Source organism: Panicum hallii, chromosome 7 (assembly GCF_002211085.1).
Source record: "Panicum hallii strain FIL2 chromosome 7, PHallii_v3.1, whole genome shotgun sequence".
NCBI classification, from domain to species: domain Eukaryota; kingdom Viridiplantae; phylum Streptophyta; class Magnoliopsida; order Poales; family Poaceae; genus Panicum; species Panicum hallii.
Genome location: NC_038048.1, coordinates 4,274,415 through 4,282,668, shown reverse-complemented (window position 1 = coordinate 4,282,668; position 8,254 = coordinate 4,274,415). Strand labels below are relative to the sequence as shown.

Below are 8,254 nucleotides of genomic sequence, written 5' to 3'. Positions count from 1 at the left end.
AGTCGCCACCCATCCTGACTGCCCCCCAATAGAACGAGAACCTGCTCTTCTATATTGCCACGAATACTCATGTTGTTAGTATGGCAATCATGGTGGAACTACAGGAAGAAGGCCACACCTTCGGGGTGCAGTGACCAGTTTACTTCATCAGCGAAGTCCTCTCTGAGTCTAAGGTTCATTACCCAATGATTCAGAAAATACTAATCACTTCCAGGAAGCTTCGCCACTACTTTGATGCATACAATACCCTAGTGATCTTTGACTTCCCATTGGCGGATATCCTTCACAATCGTGACTCTACCGGGCGCATCTCCAAGTGGGCAGTGGAGCTGGGAGCGCTCACACTTGACTTTAAGCCCCGGACAGCCATCAAGTCGCAGGCACTAGTCGATTTCATGGCGGAGTGGTGAGAAAACCAAGTGGAAGCCCCAATCAACCAGCTAAAGCATTGGATCATATACCTTGACGGCTCTCTAAAGCTAGGAGTACTTTTTGTCAGCTCAAGAGGAGAACAACTCAAGTACATGTTTGAAATACTACTTGAGGTCTCTAACAACTAGGCTGAGTACGAGGCACTATTGCACGGGCTACGCCTAGCAATCTCTCAAGGCATCAAGCGACTACTCATCTATGGTGACTCTTTACTGGTGGTTCAACAAGTCAACAAGGAGTGGGACATCAACAAGGACACCATGGACGCCTACGTTATGGAAATACGCAAGCTCGAGAAAAAGTTTTCGGGGTTGGAAATTCACCATGTAATTCGCGACAGCAATGTGGGCGCGGATGTGCTCTCCAAACTGGGTTCTGATTAAGCTAACTCCCACTGGGTGTTTTCATTCACGAGTTGCATCACCCTTCCATCAAGGCACAAGACTCAAGTTCAATCGCTCAGGGTCCCAAGGAACCCGACCGAGAGGTCTTGATGATCGAGGTCAACTGGAGGGTGGCCTTCATCAACTACATCTAGGAGCACAAACTACCCCCCGGCATCGACCCAAAAAGCGCTGAAGCTACTCGAATCCTACGGCATAGCAAAGGGTATGTCTAGTCGGGGGCAATCTGTACATGCATGGATCAACATCAGGCATACTCATGAAGTGTGTTAGCACAAAGGAGGGCAAAGAGATACTCCAAGAGATTCACGAATGCGTGTGCAGGAACCACGCTGCTTCTAGCACACTAGTTGGCCAGGCATTTCGTTTTGGTTTCTACTGGCCGACTGCTTTGACAGATGCCAAAGCACTCGTTCGCCGGTGCACCAACTGCTAATTTTTTGGCAAACAACCTCACGTTCTGGCTCATAACCTCATTACCATACCACCTTCATGGCCGTTTGCATGCTGGGGCCTGGACATGATTGGGCCTTTAACAACTGCGCCAAGAGGTTTCACACACGTGTTGGTGGCTATCGATAAGTTTACCAAGTGGATCGAATACAAGCCAATTGCAATGCTCACTGCAGATCGAGTGGTTACTTTCATCTGCGACATCTTACACTGCTTTGGTTTCCCCAATAGCATTGTCATAGATTTGGGATCCAATTTCCACTCACATCAGTTCTGGGATTTCTGTGAACGCAGCTCCATTCAAGTCAAATATGTGTCGGTGGCCCACCCGTGGGCCAATGGCTAGGTTGAGCGCTCCAATGGCTTGATTCTCGATGGATTGAAGAAACAACTCCATGACGAGAACAGAAAAAAGGGCGGCAAGTGGATCAATGAGATCTCATCAGTAGTCTGGGGGCTTCGCACACAACCAAGCAAAGCCACAGGCCAGTCACCTTTCTTTCTCGTATACGGGTCTGAAGTCATATTACCAGCTGATGTGATGTGGAAGTCTCCATGACTGGAGATGTATCAAAAGTGGGAGGCTGACACTTCAAGACATCTCGAGCTTGACTCGGCAGAGGAAATCCAATGCAATGCATTGTTGCAGTCAGCCCGCTACTTACAAGGAGTTCGTCATTACCACGACAAGAACATTCAACAACGCTCCTTCAACATTGGAGATATGGTTCTTCGATGAATCCAGGATGATACTAGTCTACAAAAGCTTAACTCATGATGGGAAGAACCTTCCATTGTGCACAAGGTTACAGGCCCTGGATCTTATCGATTACAGTACTCGGATGGCCAGGAGGTTCCAAATTCTTGGAATATTGAACATCTACGCTGGTTTCATCCTTGATCAACTGGGAACATCTTCTATTTGGTGCCTAGAGATTGATATTTCTAGTACAACACTGTCCTACTTGATTTACGAGTGGTACTAAGCGCAAGTCTGCTGAAGAGGCTTCGCTCCCTTATTTTCCAGTAACATATTACTTGTTTTTTGACATGTACATTATGTTATTGAAGGGGACTTACTCCCATGATAAGTATTTTACTTGTTTTTGACTGGTTCTATACCTATTCGACTACTTCAACTACTTATCTTGACTACAATCCTAGTCAGGATCGATTCTGACTAGATGGCTTCATCGACTGCTCAAGTACCAATGACTACTTGCCCAATCCCTGGGCTTGGGGGTTGGCGCCACCGTTTCGCTACGACTGCTTTATACTTCTCATCTGGCTCCTAGCTCGGGGGCTTGATGGGACAAGGCACTAGGTGGTTCCAAACATTTTATGGTCAAAGTTTTGTGGGAACTAGTTGCCCACTCTGGATTGCGTCGTTGTAAATGCGTCAAGCCGAGGGCATGTTTGGTTCCCGAGACTAAACTTTAGTTCCGTTACATCGAATGTTTCAACACCAATTAAAAGTATTAAATATAGGCTAATTACAAAACTCATTGCATAAATGAAGGCTAATTCGCAAGACGAATCCATCAAACCTAATTAGTTTATGATTTGACAATGTTGTGCTACAGTAAACATGCGTTAATGATGGATTAATTAGGTTTAATAGATTTGTTGTGAATTAGTCTTCATTTAGATAATTAGTTTTACAGTTAGGTTATGTTTAATCTCTCTAATTGATATCCAAATGTTGGATGTAACTCAGACTACAAATTAGTAACCGGATCAAACACCCCCGAGTCTTCTCTTTTAAGTATATGTTTTCACGTGAACGTGTGCTTCTAAGCTAGTGCGTTGCTAGTGTTGTTTATTCTACCCTGTTCTGTGACAATTTTGCGAGTAAGGGAAGCAGCCTTTCTGTGTTCAGTTGTTGTTGACTGTTGAAACTTTCATTTATACCACCAGACTACTAGTTTATTGAAAAAGAGGTTGAGGAGCTTGTGTGACAAATGGAACATAACAAAGTCCCAAGCACTACTAGGACACTAGCACTAGTCCAGCCGGCCGTCGAGGCCTTTGTTGTCGTAGTGCGCCAGGAGCTACGTCACGGTCACGCTCCTGTACAGCGCCCTCGCTCCGCAGCCGCCGTCGCCGCCCAGGCCTGACGTGAGCTCGGCGATGGGCCCGTACAGCCTCGTGGACCAGGCGACGTCGGCGTTGCAGAAGCACGCCATGTACACCCTCGCCGTCTCCCGGCTCCGGTTGGCCAGCACCCGGTGCTCGACGCTCCTGAACCGCCCGTTGCTGACCAGCTCGAGGAGGTCACCGACGTTCACGACGAGGGCGCCGGCGAGGCGGCGACAAGGGACGTCCACCCACCGTCCGCCGAGGCGTGCCCTGCAGGCCGCCGTCGGCGTGCGCGTCCTGCAGCAGCACGGTCAGGAAGCTGGGATCCGAGTGCGCGCTGCACCCCAGCGTGAGCTCCTGCTCCGGGCACGGCGGGTAGTAGTTGCACACGACGCTGATCCCCTTCACGCAGCCGATCCGGGCGAGGCGGCCGCGTCCCAGCCCCAGGGCCTCCGACAGCAAGTCCAGCGCCCACGCCGCCACCCCCGCGCCGCGGTGCCGTACTCGAGCAGCACGGACGGCGGGGGGCAGCGCCTCCGGGGGCCTCGTGAGGTATCGACCGAATCGAAAAACGAGATCGCAGACTCCATACGAGTGGATTGCAGACACCGGCGAGGAAAAACGAGATCGCATAGTCGCTGCCAGCGCAGCTCCTCAACTGCTCGCGATAAACCAGGCGCGGGCGCTTGTATCTGCGTGCGTCGGGCTGGAGTCACGCGGGGACGGCGGCGGAAGGCCGGGCGTCGGGACGGGAAGGGTATTGATTAGCGGTTTCATATATACATATACATATACATAAATACATAATATATACAGGACGAGGCTAAAAATGCAACAAGGTGCATTCAATGCACCCATCCTGCAGTTACAATCGAGAGAGTACATCGATTGCAAATGGCAGAATAGACTAATTGCAACTGGATGGAACTTATTGCAACTAGACGTGAACCAGTTGCAACTGGACGAGAACTAGTTGCAACTCAGACCGACCCGATTGCAACTGGACACGAAGCGGTTGCAACTCAGACCGATCCGGTTGCAACTGGACATAAACCAGTTGCAACTCAAACCGACCCCATTGCAACTGGACACGATCCGATTACAACTAGAACAGTCACAATTGCAACTAAGAGGGTAGGTGCATTCTCTATATAAAATGCACCCAGGTGCATTATAATAAAACACTATATATATATATAAAAACTCCATTCTACATGCTTTGTAGCTACTTCCACATATGTATCTCATGATGGAATATGTATCTCACCCAATGAAAGGTACGTACGAGGTGCATGTGATCATATTAGACCATCTGTGATGGTATATACGTTGGGTATGTGACCATACATAGAGTACGTAGATATACTCAAGTTTATATACTAGTATTAAGGTATTATAATATATATTTAAAAAATAGGGATGCTTTTGAAATTTTTCATATATATTCCTTTGAAGTATCTTAGAATAAGTATATAAACATATTTAAAGTGATAAATGAGTACGCGAATATACGCATGATGGTATATTAATGGTGAGAGTAGCTACACGTGAGTGTAGATAAAACTCATCCTATATATATATATTCACGGGATGTTCCATATATATATACATATTCTCACGAGATGTGTTCACGTCACTAGCAAAGTTACAAGTGCCTTGTACAATTTTATAAGACTGAGGTAACTATTGACTCTGAACCATCAACCACCTTTATTACAAACACCTGACACAGATTTGATGTCGCATTCTACTTCACTTGGTGATGGTGATCCTGAGAGGGTTTCCTTTTGTTGGTCAAAAGAGAGCTTCCACTAAAATACAAAATAAGCATCGACAAACAGATAGCTTCCATCCACTACATGTTCGATGCCTTCCTGTGTGCTTCCTGATGCTGCTACCTGCTTCCATCCACCAAAAATCAGTAATGTTGTCACTTAACACTGTTGTCAAACTAGGAACAATTATTGATAGTAAACATTATTCACAGTAATGTTGGGAAAGATTCTACTATTTCACAGTAATGCATGATTCTACTAGTTCACTGCTATCTCAAACAACAATTATTCACAGTAATGCAAGATTCTACTAGTTCTAAATCCTAACTCACCAAGCAACATTCAGAGCTCAAACCAATCATTTAGCACTGGAGCAGTACAGGTCGAAAAAGCATATGAGCAATGAAAAATTGAATTTAGTTGAAATTCTGGCGCGTTTGTTGGATCCAACCGCTTCTTGCTGCTGCAGATCTTCCCCATGCCGCCATCACTGCTTCCCGAGGAGGGGGAAACGCGTGGAACTGCCAGTGCGCAATGGCCTCTGGCAGCCATGGTGGAGCACGGCGCTAGTGGCCAACGATGGAGGTGGAAGCGCAGCGGAACCTGCGCCGAGCGCTTGCGACTCACCATATATCAAGGGAGGAAGCGAGTGGAGGGGGGGCGAGGAAGGAAGGGTGCGGGGGGGGGGGGGGGGGGGGGATCCAGATGGGGGTGGTGCGGTGGTGGATTGGAGGAGAAGAGGATGAGGGGCCGAGGCGAAGAGAAGATGTGGTGGCTTTATTGGATGGCTATGCTTTACATAGTAGAAGTAAATTTTCAGATGGCAAGTGAACGAAATTACTTGTGTAGCGCAGTGGTTTTCCTGGCCCTCACACCATTTTTAGTAGCCTTATATAAAAATAGGTGCGTAGCATAGTTAAAATGACAAAAATAGAGACAGCATGTATCCCAGAGGGAATCAAACCAGAGACTTCCCATTCACCAGATACAAGCGTGGTCCACTGGACCGCGGCCTGGTTTTTTTAGCTTGGTGTGAATTATGATTATAAATGGTATTGCCAGCTAGACCGAGATCAAGAATATTGAAATAGTTGGTCTTTCTCTTTTTAGTCTAGAATTAAAATCTGTATCTGGTTTTTGTCCATCATAGGTAATCCAAATTTGATGGTTCTTTTTTCTAAATTTTTCTAAAATCAAGATCATTCATTCAATCATTTGTTTGTAAGTAAATTGCTATTTCTCATATCTTTGTTATGTAGTTTGTTTTCTTCCAACCGAGTGCAAAATAGGAAATCATTTTTTTGCATAACAATTTCTCATCGAACTTTATAATCCCTAATACTAAGATAACCATATGGTTGTGTCAAAATTTGAGGAGCATACGAGTTTCAAAATGTTCTGAGGTATTAAAACTACAATGTTTGAGTTAGGTTATATGAAACTTTGTAAGAGATGTATCCATTTGTGAACAATGTATACTCCAACTTTGTTAAACTCATTTAAAACTTTTATGGCAAGCTTATGGACCCAAATAATGTTGCCATGAAATTTATATAATTTTTTGATCAAATTTATATATTATTACAATTATTCTACATCAATTTTGATATAGAAGGTTGATTTTTCCATAGCATACAATTGAATTCTTGATCTATCTCTTGGATATGGGCTATAATGAAACATATGAGATTAAATATTATTTTTAAATAAGTTTTTGAATTTTATTCAAGGTACATGTAGTTCAATATGGACGGCGCGTGCGCCCTAGACTCCGCGGGTGCTGGCGGCACGGCACCACGAGGGGCTCAGCTGCTTCCTTTTCCGGCGACGACGAGCGTCTCTTATTCCCACTTCTCGCGGTGATGCGTGTAGTCACAGGAGGGCAAGCGTGTCGTGCACGCCCCGTGCGTGGCCGTGACTCACATCCAGTCTACGGCAAGCCAGCAACGACCTCCATCAGTGGGGCATCTGCGGTGTGTCAGTGAGGACTCGGCGGTTAGTTTCCTTCCTCCCCTCCCTTTACCTCCCCAAAATCAAGTTTTGCTTGGACTGGATCTATGTGATAACGCTCCTGTTGGTACTGATATGCGCTGATGCTTCTGTGGTCGGTAGAAGAGTCACAACAGGTTTGTAGGATAGCAATCAACTCATTGTCTTCCATGGGAAGTAGATTAGAGGATCTGAGTTCAATAGAAGAGGCTATCTTTGACAGATACTGCTCGAGTACAAGAGAAGAGGTTATCTCCCACAGGGTAGTCCGTGTTGGAATATTTGGGCCTAGCCCATGTAAATCCAAATAATTCCTGTAAAATCTCAAAGGCCCATTAGTGCATAGGTGCATGGCAACAAGTTAGTCCCACCTTGCTAGTGGAGGTGGAGGGAACCTAACTTAAATAGTTGGATGCTCTTCATGCTCTTGCAAGTGTGGGTGAGAGGAAGAAGGAAGAACACGCGCGCGCTCGCTCGCCTCGCCGGGCCGGGCCGGGCCGGGCTCGGGCTTCGGGCTTCGGGCGAAGGGCGCGCGCACGCGACGTGCGCGTGAATGGTCCGTCAAATCCGGGTCCAACCCTTGCGGGCGTGCGGCTTCTTTTTGCCGATCCGGTAAAGAGCCGATTGGCTCTCTCCGGTCTCGGGCGTGCGAAAGAGCCGATTGTTCTTCGGACTCGGGCGAACTGCTACGGCTGTAAAAGAGCCGATCGTTCCCATGATCGACTCTTCAGACTCGGGCAAAAGAGCCGATTGTTTCCTATGAATCGGCTCTCCGGTCTCGAGTAAAGGCTGTAGAAAGCCCGGCGGCTTCCTTCCTTTTGCCACTTTGAATCTGTTACGGATTTCACGCGCGGATTTTTTGGGACTCGCAACCGACTAGGTTTTGGGACGCCAAAACCCTAGCAGTTCTCCTGATAAATACGCGCGGGTGCCGGCACAGATAAAATACAACGTAGAGAAAACCTACAACGCACAATACGCCTCAACCTGCCTGTTACGCCGCCGCGTACGCTACTTCATCCCGTTCGTCGGCGTGCACCGGCGATCGGGAGAGCAGGTCTCCGGAACCTCGTCCTCAGCGATCCTGCACCGGGAGAGGGCGAATAAGGTTTTTGGGAAGCG

The 8,254-nt window shown here is 47.0% G+C and overlaps 1 pseudogene; it reads right to left on the bottom strand.

Moving 5' to 3' along the window:
* Window positions 1-3,292: 3,292 nt before the first annotated feature.
* Window positions 3,293-4,001, bottom strand: LOC112899505 (annotated as a pseudogene).
* Between the last annotated feature and the right edge of the window lie 4,253 nt (window positions 4,002-8,254).